The sequence below is a fragment of the Typopeltis vanoorti genome, chromosome 17 (genome assembly GCF_054136105.1).
Source record: "Typopeltis vanoorti isolate ZY-2024b chromosome 17, IOZ_Tvanoo_1.0, whole genome shotgun sequence".
In the NCBI taxonomy this organism is placed as follows: Eukaryota; Metazoa; Arthropoda; class Arachnida; order Uropygi; family Thelyphonidae; genus Typopeltis; species Typopeltis vanoorti.
The window spans coordinates 85,593,755-85,610,888 of record NC_143565.1 but is presented as its reverse complement, the minus strand read 5'-3'; the positions used below and the strand labels follow the sequence as shown (position 1 = coordinate 85,610,888).

The following is a 17,134-nucleotide window of genomic DNA, read 5'->3' as shown; positions in this document are numbered from 1 at the left end:
ATAAATATATATCATTTCATTCTTTCATATATGGTATTCAGGAACTGTACTTAACTGGCTTTAATGAAATCATTGGTGAGACGTCTTTTGAGATTATTTATTATTTACATAATACCTATTATGCCCTCCCTTAAACTCGTTCATTCATGTTTTTACAACGTCCTCTGGCAATCCATTCCACTTATTCACTATTCTCTAAGCAAAAAAAAAAAAAAAAAGAAAAAATGTGGTCCACACACACCATGCACAAAACACAACATTCAGAGGTCTTCCTTGTCATTTATTGTAAATTTCTGCACCTATTCTTTAAAACACCTGTAGTAAACTTGCATTTTTCTATCATATACCCTCTTTTCCATCTAAGCTAATCACACTCTTACTTGGTTTCCAGAGATCACCTTTTGTTCTCTTCCCTTTGTGCCATGAATTGAAAAATTTCTTTTATATCTCCTATAAAATACATTTAATAACTGATATGTTACTTATATTTTCTCTTTTCTACCTATCCATCATGCATTGCCTCCATAGAAGCTCTACAAACCTGTCACCATTTTGTCATTTGCTTCAGATTCTCTCTTGCACTTTATTCCCAAGAAACCACTCCTGGACTATTATGTGCAGATTTGGTTATCAAATCTAAGGGTCAAAGCTGAATAACTGGGGGGGAAGACCTCCACATCATCTTTTAAAGAATGCAGAGAAATTACCAGGGCTTCTGACCTAATGTCCAATCCTCATCTTCATCAAATTGTATTTTGATTGTCTTAAACCATAAGGCAAAATGATGGTATAACATGACAGAATTTCATGCCAGCTGGGGCGTCACCCAGTTAAACATTGCTCTCTCGTTTTCATCAGGGAAGCTTTTTGTTGTTTGCCCAGGTTGTACCTGGGCAAACAGCAAAAAATCAGCTACTGGAACAAATATCAGCAGAGTTCAAGATTAGCACGATGCACATAAGGAGTATCAATGGAAAAGCAATGGAACAACTAGATAAACAAGATCAGCATAATAGGTGTTACCAAAACAAAGAAGACAAAAACAGGTGAGATCTTTCTAAGAACAAATACAAGATGTTATATTCAGTCGATAACAGTCATGGGAAAAATGGAGTGGCTATAATATTCACTAAATGAGGATATCTTCTTGAATGGCAGGCAATATCAAGTAGAGTAATGTGGGCAAATATCAGAATGGGGAACTGGACATTGAGACTTAATGGTCTCCACAGAAGGTTCTACTAAGGAAGAAGTGGAAGAATTTTCAAGGCACTGGAGAAGGAAAGGACACAACAACAAAAAGTTGGTCCTTGTTGGAGATCTAAACAACAGAGTAGGAAATTATTACTAGTTTTGGGAAAATTTGGAGAAAAGAGCAAGCTAAGAATAATGGTAAGTACCTGCTGGATTTCTATTCAGGACATGGACTAGTTATCACTAACACCATGTTTCAATATAAAGATACATGCAAATTCATGTGCGAGAAAAGATGCAAGAAATCATAAAGTCTCATTGATTATGGTTATTGTTGATAGAGATGTTTTCACACTGGTTCAGGATGCAAGAGTATATACAGGGGATTGTACTTTGGAGATTCATTGGTAAACTCTGAAGAAAACATTGATTAATTCAGCTAGAGAGACACGTGATGGGGTTGTCTGCAAGAATAGAAAAATCAGAACTCCATGGTAGACTCAGGAAGTTGAAGAGGCTGTGAAGAAAAAAAGAAAGCATATTGAATGGCAAGTAAGTCAACTTGTGCTCTTAGAGAATACAGAGACAAATGTAAGAAAGTGAAGCACTGTGTAAAACTAGCTAAACTAAAGTCAGGAGAAGACTGGTAAGAAAACATAGAAGATAAATATGAGGAAGGTGGTAAAATATTCTGTAGGTTATTGAAAAAGCTCCAAAATGTAGGAAAGAGTACTGTAGATGATAAAATAACAATTAAAACATAAGATAAAGATATTCTAGATTTTATATATATATATATATATTAAAGCAAAGTCTGTTTTTGGTGTTCACTTATAACTCAAGAACGAATTGACCGATTTTGATGATTTCTTCACCAATAGATAGAGGATGTTCCAAAGATGATGCTTTATGTGCATTTTCATTGATATACGCCTCCAGATTATGGAGCAGTGATTAATTTTTTTACCTCCCTTCCACGGTCCACACTGCAGTTTAACAATATCTGGCCACTATCTAGTCTCATATGTGGCAAGGCGTATGAGCCTAAATGGACAGAGTGAAATTATTGAAGTTTCTTGGAATAAAAAGGAATGGTCTGCTTTCTCTTACAATTGTAATATAAGATATTCCACTGATCCAACAGTTGTGATTGGTATTCTGACTGTAATATCTCAGCACTGTAAAGCACTTAAATACAGACATGAATCTCCCATAATGTGTTGTTTGAATGGAAAGGTGAAACTAAATGAAATCACAGTTCCTCCTGGACCATCACTCATTACAATGCAACATACACAGTCTCATCAATTTATTGAAACTATTCGAGCTTACAGTTCTGCATTTCAAATGACATCATTTAGTGCCAAACAAATAATTGAAAGGGGGTTCATGCCTACTTTCAAGGTGCAAGGTCAAGTGTGCCATTTGGTTGGAAGCTTGTTGCTAGTTGAGCCTAATAATCATAATTTTTTACAAATTTATTTTGTTTCGAACTGACACGAACAAGTAGCTTTCCATTGTAGACTGATCACAGGGTTGAACTCAGAAATTTATTTGATTTACAAGGAATTTTACATCAGCATAACATATATGTACAAACTTTTAAGTGGATTATAGAGAGTGCTAACAACGTGCAACTGGCCATACGTGCAAACCAATTACAGACAGGATATCATGCAGGCAGATTTAATATGCCCACAGCTAATGAAGTAGTGACTGTCATTGCTGGGCAAGAATTTAACACAGAGACATTATCTTACATGGTCACAACGATAGACTGAAATGGATATGCAAGATGCATAGAACCTATGATGCACTCCAATATTCACTTTTATTTTGCAGAGGAGAGGATGAATATTGCATTGATTTACCACATGAATTCAGGAAGTGGAGAACCTACAAGTAAAAAAACTGTTTCAGCAATGAATTTTTATGCATATTGCATGATGGTATGGATGGAAAATTTAAATCCTCTACACAGATATGGTCAACTCATCAGTCAATACTGGGTTGACATATATGCTAAAATTGAGTCTGTGCGTCTCACATACATGGGTTTAAACCAAATTAAACTTCAGGTAGAAAATTGTATACATCTCTGCGCTGATGAAAATGCTTCAAACATTGGCCAAATTCAAATATTGCCTTCCTCTTTCATGGCAAGCCCCCGTTATTTCCATGAAAAGACTCAAGATGCAATGTTCTATGTTAGAGCATATGGTGGCACTGTCCTTTTCATTACCTTCACGTGCAACAGTAATTGACCAGAGATTTTAGAAAATTTGCTACCTGGTAATAAGACTTATGACAGGCACAACATCGTTACAAGAGTTTTTCATGGGAAGCTGATAAAATTGATAAATCTCATCATAAAGCACAGGATTTTTGGAGTGAGGTGCTATATGTATTCAGTGGAATGGCAAAAAAAGAAGATTGCCACATGCTCACATCTTGATTTGGCTTGAAGATAAAATCAGGAGTCATGAAATTGATTCCATTATAAGTGCTGAGTGACAGAGAACTGTTTGTATCATAACAACTTTTAACCAAGGAACTTTTAAAATTTATAATCTCCATATATTGCCTTTATAATATGGTTTTGTTGCAAGCCCTTAATGCACACATAAATGTTGAAATTTGCAGTTCTGTGAAACCCATGAAATATGTATGCAAGTATATCAAGCTATGTTTTGTTTGCAAAATGAATGTAGTGAAGTAGATCTGTACCAAACCGGACGATACATCAGTACCTCTGAAGCCATTTGGTAGATTTTATCTTTTGATATTCATGAGCACCAGCCAACCGTAGTTCATTTCACAGTTCATCTTGAAAATGGTCAAAGAGTATACTTCACAGAAAGTAATGCACTCAGCATAGTGGAGTCACCAAGGGATACAACATTAATAGAATTTTTAAGCTATGTATCGAAGATAATTTTGCCCAAACACTGACCTATAATGTGGTACATACATACTACACCTGGCATCAAAACAAATTTCAATGAAAAATACAGGGTGCCAATGTGGATGGTTATTCTGGTGTGAAAAAAGAGTGATGCTCTAGGTCGTGCTTATAGTGTATATCCCAGTAATGCTGAATGCTCTTGATGCATGTGAAAGGACCAAAATCATTCAGTGACCTAAGAACAGTAAATGGTGTAACACATCCGACATACAAGGATGCATGTAAGGCTTTGAATTTGATATAAGATGATTCTCATAGGTCTGAATGTCTCAGTGATGCAGTAATTTCCAACTCTCCATCATCTTTGTTCACTGTAATGTTGGTTCACTGCAACATAACTGACCCTCTATCACTGTGGTCAACTTACAAAAATCATTTTTCAGAGGATATCTTATACCAAGAATGTTCTACTCATTTTCAGTTTAATGAAGCAATATATAATAAGGCATTACTGAGACTTGAATCATTTGTTAAGTCAATAAATGACAAAAATGTTAACGATTTCAGTCTTTTAATATCAAGCAATTCTTTGCCTCTAGATACAGATTTAATCCTAGAACCCTCATACAAACAGTCACTAACTTCAGATGAAGCTGAAGTTTTTTGTAATGTTTCAACAAGCTGTGAAAATCAATCAGGGAAACTGTTTTTCTTGGATGCTCCAGGTGGTACCGGAAAAACATTTTTACTAAATTTGTTATTAGTTAAGTTGAGAAGCTAAGGTAAAACCAAGAATGTTCTACTCATTTTCAGTTTAATGAAGCAATATATAAGGCATTACTGAGACTTGAATCATTTGTTAAGTCAATAAATGACAAAAATGTTAAAGATTTCAGTCTTTTAATATCGAGCAATTCTTTGCCTCTAGATACAGATTTAATCCAAGAACCCTCATACAAACAGTCACTAACTTCAGATGAAACTGAAGTTTTTTGTAATGTTTCAACAAGCTGTGAAAATCAATCAGGGAAACTGTTTTTCTTGGATGCTCCAGGTGGTACCGGGAAAACATTTTTACTAAATTTGTTATTAGTTAAGTTGAGAAGCTAAGTTAAAATCGCTCTAGCTGTGGCATCCTCAGGTATAGCAGCTACTCTATTGCAAGGTAGTTGAATTGCTCATTCTACTTTCAAAGTATCACTTACAAATGTGATTAAATGATACACTTATGTACAGTATATCAAAACAAAGTAATTTGTGTATGATCGAACTGTTCATTCTATTTTCAAAGTACCACTTACAAATGTGACTAGTGATACACCTATGTGCAATATATCAAAACAACGTAATTTGTCTAAATTATTACAAAAGGTTTCTTTGATTGTTTGGGATGAATGTATAATGCCCCATAAAACATCTGTTGAAGTGGAATACAGGGATATCAGATCAGACGATCGAAGAATGGGTAGAATAACTGTTTTATTTGCCAGTGATTTTTGACAAACACTGCCTATCATATCTCACGGAACCACTGTGGACAAAGTGATGTCTGCCTTAAGAAATCGCCACTATGACATGATCTAGAGAAGTTTTCTCTCAAAACTAATGGTGAAGTGAAGCAGAGAGATGGGAAAAATTATATTAATACACCTAAATATTGGGAAAATTGTACGAACTGCAGATGAACTGTTGTGCAGTGTCTACCCATCTATTGAGAACATAACAGAAAAGTCACCTTCTTATTTCAGAGAGAGAGAGAGCGCTATCCTCACACCTTGATATGATGCCATGTCAATAATGAATGTTGGTTCTTAATAGGGTTAATAGATCTGTAAGTATTTAAAAATCAGTAGATACTTCTGCAGATGTAGATGATGCAATTCATTTTTCCATGGAATTTTTAAATTCTCTTAATCCACCTGGATTTCCTGGGTCATGAAATTAAGTTGAAAATAAGTGTTTCCATTATGTTGCTACAAAATCCCCCCCCCCCCCAAATTTTTGCAATGGATCTAGGCTTCAGGTAAAATTACATAAGCAAAGTGGATATTAGATCCAGCATTATTTCAAAGCTGAATGTAGAATCTATGAAAGTTTTGTAAGTTAATTCCTTGCAGGAATACATTCCTTGGCATTCCCAAGTTGCCTTAGTGTGGACTACCTAAAAGACATAGATACTGCCTAGGTGTCTATATAAATACCTTTTATTAGTCCATTTTTGATAATTTATTGCCTATGTCTTTTAAGTAGTCCACACTGAGGCAACTCGGGGATGCCAAGGAATGTATTCCCACAAGCTCTCTGGTTAACTTACGAAACTTTCATACATTCGGCTTTGAAATAATGCTGGATCTAATATCAACTTTGCTTATGTAATTTTACATCACTGAACTGAAGCCTTTTGGCTCTTTATTTTAATAATTCAAGTAAAATCGTTGCAACCGAATATGATAGAAGCTGTGATATTTACAGGTCCTATCTGAGAAATTGTCTTCATTCCTCGGATACCCTCATTCCTTCAGACTGTCCGTTTGCATTCGAACACTTACAATTTCCAATAAGAGTTTGTTTTGCAGTGATGATTAATAAATCCCAAGGACAGACAGACAGACCCCCCTAGATATGCAAGTTTAGATTTATGACGTGGATGTTTCAGACATGGACAGTTATATGCAGCATGTTCTCGAGTTAGCAGTCCTGAAAATTTAATTATTTTTGTCGAGGATGATGAAACTTCTAATGTTGTTTGCAAAGAAGTGTTATAATGTTCATAGTTCTACACCATGACAAAAGCACCAGCACCAAATACTCTAGTAAATACCCTGAAGTGAACTGCTGGCAATATAACTTCACCACGGCGAGGAGGGCTCAGCTAGTATATATATATTTATCCCACACATGAGAGGTACAAGAATCTATAGCACATCAGTGTCATGTGTGAGGTGTAGATAAGGGTTCAAAAACGAGAAACCTATTGACATGTCAGGAGTAATTACATTGCAAGATTGCTACATGAAACAAGTGACAGCATGGTGGTAGAAAACACTTAACAGGAAGGAAATGAGGAACAAGAATCTAAAATGCAAAAAGGCTTTGCTGATAAACCAGTTAATATTTCTCTAAAGATGTAAAGACAATACTGTAATTTCTAAATTTGTGTGATGTCAGTTAAACCAAGGTTTATTTATCGAAAGGCTTCATTAGCTCTCTTGCATGTACATATTTGCTATACCAGGTATGAGATCAACAAACTAGATTCTATATATCTTGAATTATATTTTGTTTTAACCAGCAAGTTAGATATATTTTCTTGGAACAATATCAGCAATATGATCCATAGCTTTTATGAACATTTTTAAAAAAAAAATTCTTGCACCAATAGAATGAAGAGGAAATTTGATTCATTACTCTGATCCCAGATAAATAGAGAGCTGTCTCTACCTTCAGATAAAGATGTATTAAACCTGTCAGACCATCAGTTTCAGAGAAATATATTCTTATCTATAGTTAAATCTATAGTTTTAATTATACTGTAACTCTGGAATTTGTTCTAAAAGTTGATATTTTATGCTATGTTGAAAAGTATTCATATCCTCCCACAGATACTTCCAATATTATTAGACCTAACCACTGTGTTGCCCTTTCTCCACATATCCTGAGATCTAATATCTCCATCTCAAAAGAAAAGCTTTACTATCACTTAGAAAAAAACAGAAATACCATCATCTTAAGAGCTGATAAAGGGAATACAACACTAGATTTGACTAAAGATTATAAAAAAAATTACAAGTCTTCTTTTTGTTTCTTTCACCTAATTTTAAATTTAGGATTATGACCATAGTTGGTCAACTCATGAGAAAACTAAAGATTTACTTAATGTCCCAAACTGGCCTCCAGAATTGCTATGCAAACTATTAAAAATTTTAATAAAAAGGTGGCACACCGTTTGGCAACTCCTATAGGTAGAGATGACCTTGCTAATGCTTCTGCCTGGTATCTCCACTTGGGCCTGGCTCCCACTGAAGAGACCTCAATAAAGGTCGAAACTAGTCTGGGTAGTGGCCCTTCCCTTAATGCATAACATTATACATATCCACAAGGAGATGTGTTTTGTATTATGGGAGATACTGAGATAGGGGTGATGTTAGCTTGCTCCACCTTTGCAACGAGTTGCTCGGTGTTGTACCACCTTACCCCAGTCCTGAAGATACTTTCAGGTGCAAACTTTGTTTGCTCACACTTGGATAAAGGATTAAACTAAATTTATTATGGGATGCAGTTATGTTTGGTGCAGGCATTGTCAACATTCATGCTAACAGCTTGTATAGTCTCTTTAATATGCATACCAAAAGAGCATATGGCAATTTGGTGTGCGTGTGTGTGTGTGTGTGTGATATTGAGCTTCCAAACAGAAAAAATACTAGTCCACGTAGGATGCTCTGGAAGAGACTTTATTTTTAGGGTATGGTTAGAGACAACTGTTTCTGCCTAAGTGATAGAGCTAATCCATTTGCTTCAACATAAAGACTCTGAGTGGGTGAAAGGCACCAGTAGCTATCTGTACACACTGATGATGGATGTGATCCAATCATTGCAAGTTATTCTGCTTTGCAGAACAATAGACTTGAAACCTATAATCCAGCTTTGAATGTATAAGTGCACAATGAATATGAATTGGTGAAGACCTGCTTTCCATTCAATAGAGGATATAGTGCAAAGGAGATTCAATGCTCTCATGTACTTTTCTCTTAGTTCATGAATATGTGCAAGGAATGCAAGTTTTCTGTTGAAGATGAGTCTCAAGAACTTGGCTTCTGTTGTTAGTGGAATAACAGATTGTCTCATTCAGAATCTGGGTGAAGAGTGTGTTTTTGACAAGAAGTGTACACAGTCACTTTTTTTTTCTGCTGAAAACCTGAGCCCATTACTAAGAGTCTATAGAGACACATGATCAATTGCATGCCAATGTTATCTTTCAATTACCCTCAAGTTGCCTGGACAGAAAGTTTTTAATAAATACAGGAAGGTGTCCTGTGAGAATTAGGTTATAGAGGTTTTTTAATATGCCATATTTCCACGCTGTGTAATAAGCTTTTTCCATGTCAAAGAATACTGAAACCAAATGTTCTTGCTTCAGAATATGCATCTCTTATACAAGTTTCTAAATGGACCAAATGGTCCAAAGTTGAACTATGTCTACAAAAGCCACATTGTGTGCTGGAGAGTAAATCATTGCTTTCTAAATACCAGATTAGTTTGGCATTAGCCATTTTCTCTAATATTTTACAAAGGCAGTTGGTTAGATCAGTAGGTCAATAATTAATTGCTTGTGTTGAATTCTTTCCTAGTTTTGGGATGGCAATAACTAACTTATGCAAAGAATCCAGAAACTCTTCCCATCAGTATTCTGTTGTATATTAAGAGAAGGAGATCAGAAGATGATGGAAGATGTTTTATCATTTCATAATGGATGTCATGCACTGCACTATAGTGATACTGTAAAATGGCTGTAAAATTTGTTCATTAACAAATGGCTGATTGTACAGCTCAAGCCTATTGGTAGAAAAATTTAGCTGCTGTTTTTGTTATTGCTCTTTTGATGTTAAAAATTCAGGAGGATATGAAGCTGTTGCTGAGATTCTGGCAAGACTTTCTCCCCAAGTGTCTGCAATAGCTTTGGGATCAGCAAACACACCCGTTATAGTCCTAAGATAGACAAAGAATTTGTTCTGTATCTACCTTTCATTTTCTGAATTATATCCCATACATTTTTGCACTGGTTGTTTGATTAACCGTTGAGTTAATTTGGATACAAGATTGTTTTCGAATTCCGCATAATGTGCTTTGGTCTGTGCACACTTAAAAGTTATTAAATGTGATATGGTGGGGTATCTATGAAATATACTCCATGCTCTGTGTTGATTTTCTTGCCTGGCACTCTGGCTTCCACCAAGACTTTGGATAGAGTGGAAATTGAGATGATGCTTCTGGAATTATTATTATTATTTGACACCTCCAGGGAGTCCAAAGACTCATCAAGAGAGAGAGCACGTGCTCTACAACTCTGTCTCTGCCACTCAATTCACCAGCTGATTCCACCAACACTATCTACCACCAACCACCACCGCCACTAGTATTTCCACAGACAATCACAAACATCCATTCCCATGGCAGAATTCGAACCTGCAGCCTTTTGGCTGGAGAGCAGCTATGCTAACCACTCAGCCAGCCTGGCTGGCTGAGTGGTTAGTGTATCTGCTCTTATGGCTAATTATGGCTGTTGCTGCATGAATAATGTAGTATGTTACATATTTTACTGCCTCACTGATAGGTGATTAACTGACTGAGCATTAAATTTTGCATGATGAAAAGTTTTCCAGCCAGCCAGCCTGGTCCATTTTTCATTGGGCATACATGTAGGAAAACATGGTTTGTGTAAAGACATTATGCAAATAATGTCTTTACACAAACCATGAAAATGATCACTTCCATAGAAACAGGAAAATGATCACTTCCATAGATGTTGTCTTCAGTGGAAAAATGGCAGGGAAGCAGATTGTAAGATCAATTTCAGAATATGATTGAGTATGCATATGGAAGAAAGTATTGAGTCTATTATTCAAAATGGAGAGAGGTCATTATTGTCAACAATTCATTCAAGGATTCTATTTGTGTTGTCACTACTCCACAGAGTGTTGTATTCATTAAAGTCACTCATGAGAAGTATGGGCTAGGCAGTTGCAAGATAAGGTTAAGAAAATCACTTTTATTTAATTCAGCACTGGTGGTAAAATAAATTGAACATGCTATAGTAAGAAACCCCATGGATAGGTGAATCGCTTCTGCTTCCAGAGCAGTATTAAGCTGGACGTGATGGAAAAAGATTATGACTGATGACTAGGATAGTTACTCATCCATGAGTAGGACCACCTGCAGTTCTGCAACAGAATTTCCTTAAGGTAGCGTGCTCATTGGGTCTTAAATGTGTTTCTTGCAGACAGAAACAGGAAGGTTTGTGCTTCTGTAGCAAAATCTTGACATCATTGATATTCTGGCAAAACCCATGACAGTTCCATTGTAAAAATTTTCCTATTATTTTGGCTTTGTAGACTTGTTCAGTTTTTGGAAGATCGAAGACTTACCTTTGTTACCCACAATGAATTCAAACCAACATGTAAGTCTAAATAGTCAACTTACATTTGTCAGGTCTATAATTATCAGTTGATTTTGGGAAGTATGGACAGCCAGTGTCCATCTCTTCCTCTGGTAAAATATTTACTACATCTGATATTATTATTATTATGGGCAGCTCCAAGGAGACCTTAGACTCATCGAGGGAGGCCCAACATCATGTCAAGAACAACTATTCAACATTCACACAGTATCTATCATACTTCACCTTGAACTCATTTACAGTCATGGCACCCACAACAGACTCTGGCAGCTTATTTCACTCATTTACCACTCTCCAAGTAAAAAACCTAGCTCTAACACCCTTGCTAACCACACTCTTACCAAGCTTCCATGGATGGCCCCTAGTCCTCCCACTACCAGTCCTATTCTCAAAAATATCTTCTGAATTAATCTTATAGAAACCCTTCAGTAATTTGAATGTCTCAATCATATCACCCCTTTTTTGCCTATCAACCAATTTCTGCAGCCCACAAATCTTCAACCTGTTCTCATAAGGTTCATTCCATAGTCCTGCTATTATCTTGGTCACTCATTTCTGGATCCTCTCCACCTCCTCCCCATCGAGAAGAAACCCTGGCACCCATATCTGGGCACAGTAGTCTAGATGGGGTCTTATCAAGGCACGATACAGAGGAACAATAACCTGTTTGTCTCTGCTTGTTAAGGTATTTTTCAGCAACCAAGTGATTTGATGAGCTGATTTAGCCACTTCTGCAATGTGCCCCCTAAACTTCAACTTCCTACCCACCAACACTCCCAAATTCCTGGCCTCGTCAATCTCCTGAAGTACAGTTCCACCAATTTGGTATACTGCTGCTAATCTTTTCACCCCAAAATTCATACCCTACACTTTGCCACATTAAATTGACATCCACTCTCCTTAGCCCAGTCCTCTGATCTACCCAAATCATCCTGCAAAATTTTGACATCCTGTGCACTCACTCTACTCCTGAATAAACCACTCTATGATATCTCTTCATCAACCACCCTCCTAGAAATCTCACCAACCTTATATCCATTCCCATATGCTGCAGTTTACTGATTAGAATTTCATGTGGAATCCTGTCAAAGGCCTTAGCAAGGTCTAGTAGAATCACTGTAAACCCATTACCCTTATCCAGTTCAGCAGTCACTGTGTTATAAAATGTGAGCAAGTTACTGAGGCATGATCTACCCTTCACAAAACGATGTTGTCCCCCATACAGTTTCCCATTTTCATCTTTCCAATCCTGTATTTTTCTCTTGACTATTTTCTCCAAGACCTTGACAACAATTCCTAATATGCTGATCGGCAGGTAATTTTCAACAGCAGTCTTGGAACCTCCTTTATGCAGTGAAACTATTTTCCCCTCTTTCCTCCCCTTGAGACTAACCCAGACCCGAGACTCAAAGTAAACAAAATGGTCAAAGGCACTGACAATTCTTTAGCTGCTTCTCGTACAACACGAGCTGGTATACCATCCAATCCTGCAGATGAAGTGACATTGAGGTTTTGTAATAGACTATTCACCTTCACTTCATTCACCACAGTTCCCATATAAGCTGTTGGTTCTTCCATTTCTGCAATGTCACCACCAGGATGATATACTCTTGCAAAGTGCTCACTCAGTAATTCTACTATATCAACTGATTCGGTTACCTTCCTACCATCAGCATTCTTTAAAATCATATACATTTTTTTGCCATGTACATTTTTTCTTTTACTTGCAACATATCGAAAAAACTGTTTGGGATTCTCTTTAGCCTGCATGGCTAATGTTCTTTCATAATCTGCTTTTGCTTTTCTTACCAGACTTGTTACCCTTCTGGCCTGGGCTTTATACCGTTCATGTGCCTGCAGGTCACCTTTCTCCTTAAATTACCTCCACAGTTGTTTCTTTTTTTGCAGCTCAAGCTTAATGGTGTTATTCATCCATTTAATCCCTACTTGATTTATTATTCAAACTCTAGGTATACAGTCAGCCATTGCCTCCTGCAAACACTTCTTAACTGCCTCCCATGCACTATCAACATCCAGCCCTTACAGTTTTACATGCCATGGCACTGAACCAATCAAACTCCTAAGCTTGTCATACTTACCAGCCCAATAATTCCACATGTACCCTGTCTTAATTGTAAATTCCACACCTTTAGCCACCTCCCAAGTTAAGACCCTATGATCACTCTCACCAATTGGTGGCAATGTGGTCATGTTCATTACAGTCAAATCCTCAGATGTAATTACTAGGTCAAGCACTCTCTGATCCCTAGTATTTTCCATTGCATGTTGTCGCAGATGGTTATCTCTTAATAACTGCATAAAATCCAATTCCTTCCTCCCACGTGTCCTCTCCTCCCTCCAATCAATGCTACCATAGTCGAAATCTCCCAAAATAATTACCCTCCTTCCACTCATTTCTTCTATTTGCTTATGCATACTATCTCCACCATCTTTTCCATCACCTGGTCTATAGTATTAGCATGGTCCTAGCATTAGTATACATGAATTGCAGACCTCTGTTAGCCCCATCCCAACCTTGATGCCTTATACTAACTATCCCATTCTGATTTGTTGTCCTTATTCGCTTGGGCATATTATACTCATTCATACACTCAACTGCCTTCCTAAGGTCTGCATATCTACTTCCCCCACCCCTTAATAAATCTAGTTTCCCTGATTCTGCACATCCACTTAATTCAACAACACTTTTTCAAGTCTCCTTACACCGAATCCATTCAAATGCAAACCATCCATCTTATATAGATCCTTTCGCCCATCGAACTCACTCCACACATCCACAAATTCCACACCACTCGTCATGCATAACCCACGCATAAATTCATTTGCAATTATGGCCCTCCTAAACTCTTTACTGTCATACTGCAGCAAAAGACTAATCATCCTAACTCTCTCACTCTTTTCTTTTGCTACCTCAAACAATTCATTCAGGTCCTCTATCATTTCCATTTTATCTCCTTTCAAATCATTCATACCTGCCACCACTATCATTTCTTTCACCCTTTGCTTTTGCTCCCTAATAGACTCACTTACGTCCTTAATGGTCGCACCAGGTTGGTACGATTTTGTCAAATTCTCTACTATCACACCTCATGCTAACGAATCTCCATACAGCACTCGCTCCTTCATTTTGTTTACGTTCACAATCATACTCTTATTTTTCTTATCATACTTTTTTTTATTGGCTGGTACACTCGGTAGACATTTGTGCATACGCTCCAGCTGCTGCTTTGCTCTATGTATAGCACTGCTCAATAGCGCCATCTCACTCCTTGCATCTAATTATCTGATAAACCATTAATTTGCTCTGTATTAATACCTTCATTCACACTTTCTACATTCACGCCCTCACAGCTCTCTGGTACAACCTTGCAATTTCTTATCATATCGCTATTTTCTGAAATTTGACAAAAATATCACACTCACGACCTGAAACACACTTTAATTCCTCATTTTCCTTACATTTTCTGCACACATCCACTCCACTATCATTTTCTAACCATACTCCAACCGCTCTCTGCAATGCATACATTTCGCAGATAGTACACTGAATAATCTCCTTTATGTTACCGTTATTGAACAAAGATGGCGAACCATTATTACTAGCCGCCATTTTTCTTCTTACCATAGCCATGTGCTATCGTATCTTATTGAATTAATAATTGAAACAACACCAAAAATACACAAACAGACACACTAAGATACGAAAAGCAAACAAAACTACATAATATTCAATCAAAATTTGTCAGTGATAACTTAAAATAACACTTATCTTATCAGGAGCTCTCAACAAACACTACACACCACGAGTCCATCTAGCAGGCAAAGTATATGTCAGAGTTGTTTCTGGAATGAGAATGTAGGTCATGCAATTGATGCACTCAACAGAGAAACACTCATAGTCATAAAGTTCAGCTATGGTGAAATTATCAGATGGAGCAGACATACGTGTTTGAGATGCTGTTTACATTTTCCAAGATAAAAACATTCTCAGCATAAGAGGATGTCAGAAAAGTTGTGGTGGCTGACTTTTTGCATCCTGTATATTTTGTTCTGTTGTAAATTTTTGTATTTCTTTTTCATCTTTCCACTTTTGACATGCATGGGAGTAAGCCAGATGATCTCCATGACAGTTGACATATTTAGCTTTCTTTGCAAAGCAAGATTTGTTTATCATGCTCTTTACAACCACATTGGGCACACATACACAGTAGAACCACATTTGGGCATGACCATATTCCTGACATTTTAAGTATCTTTGTGGATTAGGGATGTATAGTCTAACAGGACAATTGAGATGCCTTGCTTTCACAGATGTTGGAGAGATATAGGTGTATCAAAAGTAAGGATGATGTTTCTGGAAGGATTGGTATTCTATCCATCAATGTTACTTTGTGCAGTTTGAATGTTGCTGACATGATGTTTGCACAAGGATATCACCAGAACTTAGTTTCTTAACAATTTTGAGAGATGTTACCAGTCCTTCTTAACCCTTTTGAATAAGGAAAGGTGACATTTTCTTTACTGGCTTTTCACCTGTTGCATGGATGATCAGAAACACTGGTACATTTATACTGGTACACACATCATTTGTCTTTTACTTCTGTTACCCAGTGCTATATCTACAGTATCAGTACTTCTTTGGGACCTTGTTAGGGCCACTGAAACATTTGAGGATGAAGAATTCATGCTCAAGGGGTTTCTGGTTCAGTGCCAGAGCTTCCCATCCACCATGGGGCCAAACATGGATGCCCACTAACTGACAAGCAATGTCTGAGTTGAATGCCAGGGCTACCCCAGACACTATACCCACACCACAACAAGCCTTGGGTCCTGATCCCAGATCATGGGGTGAGAGACTTACTGCAACATCATTAACCCTTGCAGGCAAGCTCACTAGCCGATTGATCATGGCTGAGCCATCTGGGACTGCTCGTCCAGCAGAGGCTAAAGTAGTGCAAGACTTTCAGGTTCCCATATCTGAATGTTTATGGGTCACACTACATGGCAGCAGGGCATTAGATCCCAGCAATGGTGGTCTGGAAGAAAGGATAGTAAAAAAGACTCATGAGAAGTAGAGTGAAGAATATGGGAAGAAAAGCAAAGAAAAAGAGGAAGAATGAAAAGGGCCAGGACCATTACTTGAATGTCTTCTGTACCTCAAACAGGTGCTCCACAGAGAGGGGTCTAGAATGGAAAAGCATACCAATCTCCTCGGAGGCTGGAGAAGTTTTGGACAAAATGTGCCTGTGCCATGACAGGCCAGATGTTGAAAGTCAGTCCAAGAAGATTAAGCTGATCTTGGTTAGTGAATGGAATGTTATTAAAAGTGAGAGAGAGTTAATCATGGTCTTGCTACCAGGAAACAAGACAGGGTTATGTTTTAATAGCATTAAAATTTACTTAACTATTCTCATCCTATTTGAAAATTGTTAGATCTGTGTTTAAGGCATTGACCACTGAAGATTGCAAATCCTGAGTCATCTGAACACTATAAGGTTTTATGATGATGAAGAGGGATGGAGCATACTGTCATCAGCAAAGTTAGAATAGGATTAGATAGTAGTGAGTGGTCATTGATGTATAAGAGAAAGAGCATAGGGAAAATTCGCAAGTTATTGGTTGAATATAAGAGAATTTAAGGCATCGTTACCTGTTATTTCAAGTGAATGATACACTTATGTTAATATATTATTACGTTTGGTATTATTACTAATTTTTATATTATGTGTTTATATTTGTACATTACTGTATTTTTATAATTTTTAATTAATCATTAAATTTAGAACTTACTGAACTCACATGAAAGATATGCTCTTTTCAATTTAACTCGAAAATTTACA

At 37.0% G+C, this 17,134-nt stretch overlaps 1 protein-coding gene across 2 annotated transcripts in view; it reads left to right on the top strand.

Moving 5' to 3' along the window:
* The window catches only part of LOC150097592 (uncharacterized), a 62,957-nt gene that overhangs the window by 10,437 nt on the left and 35,386 nt on the right, over positions 1-17,134 (top strand). The window lies entirely within an intron of this gene.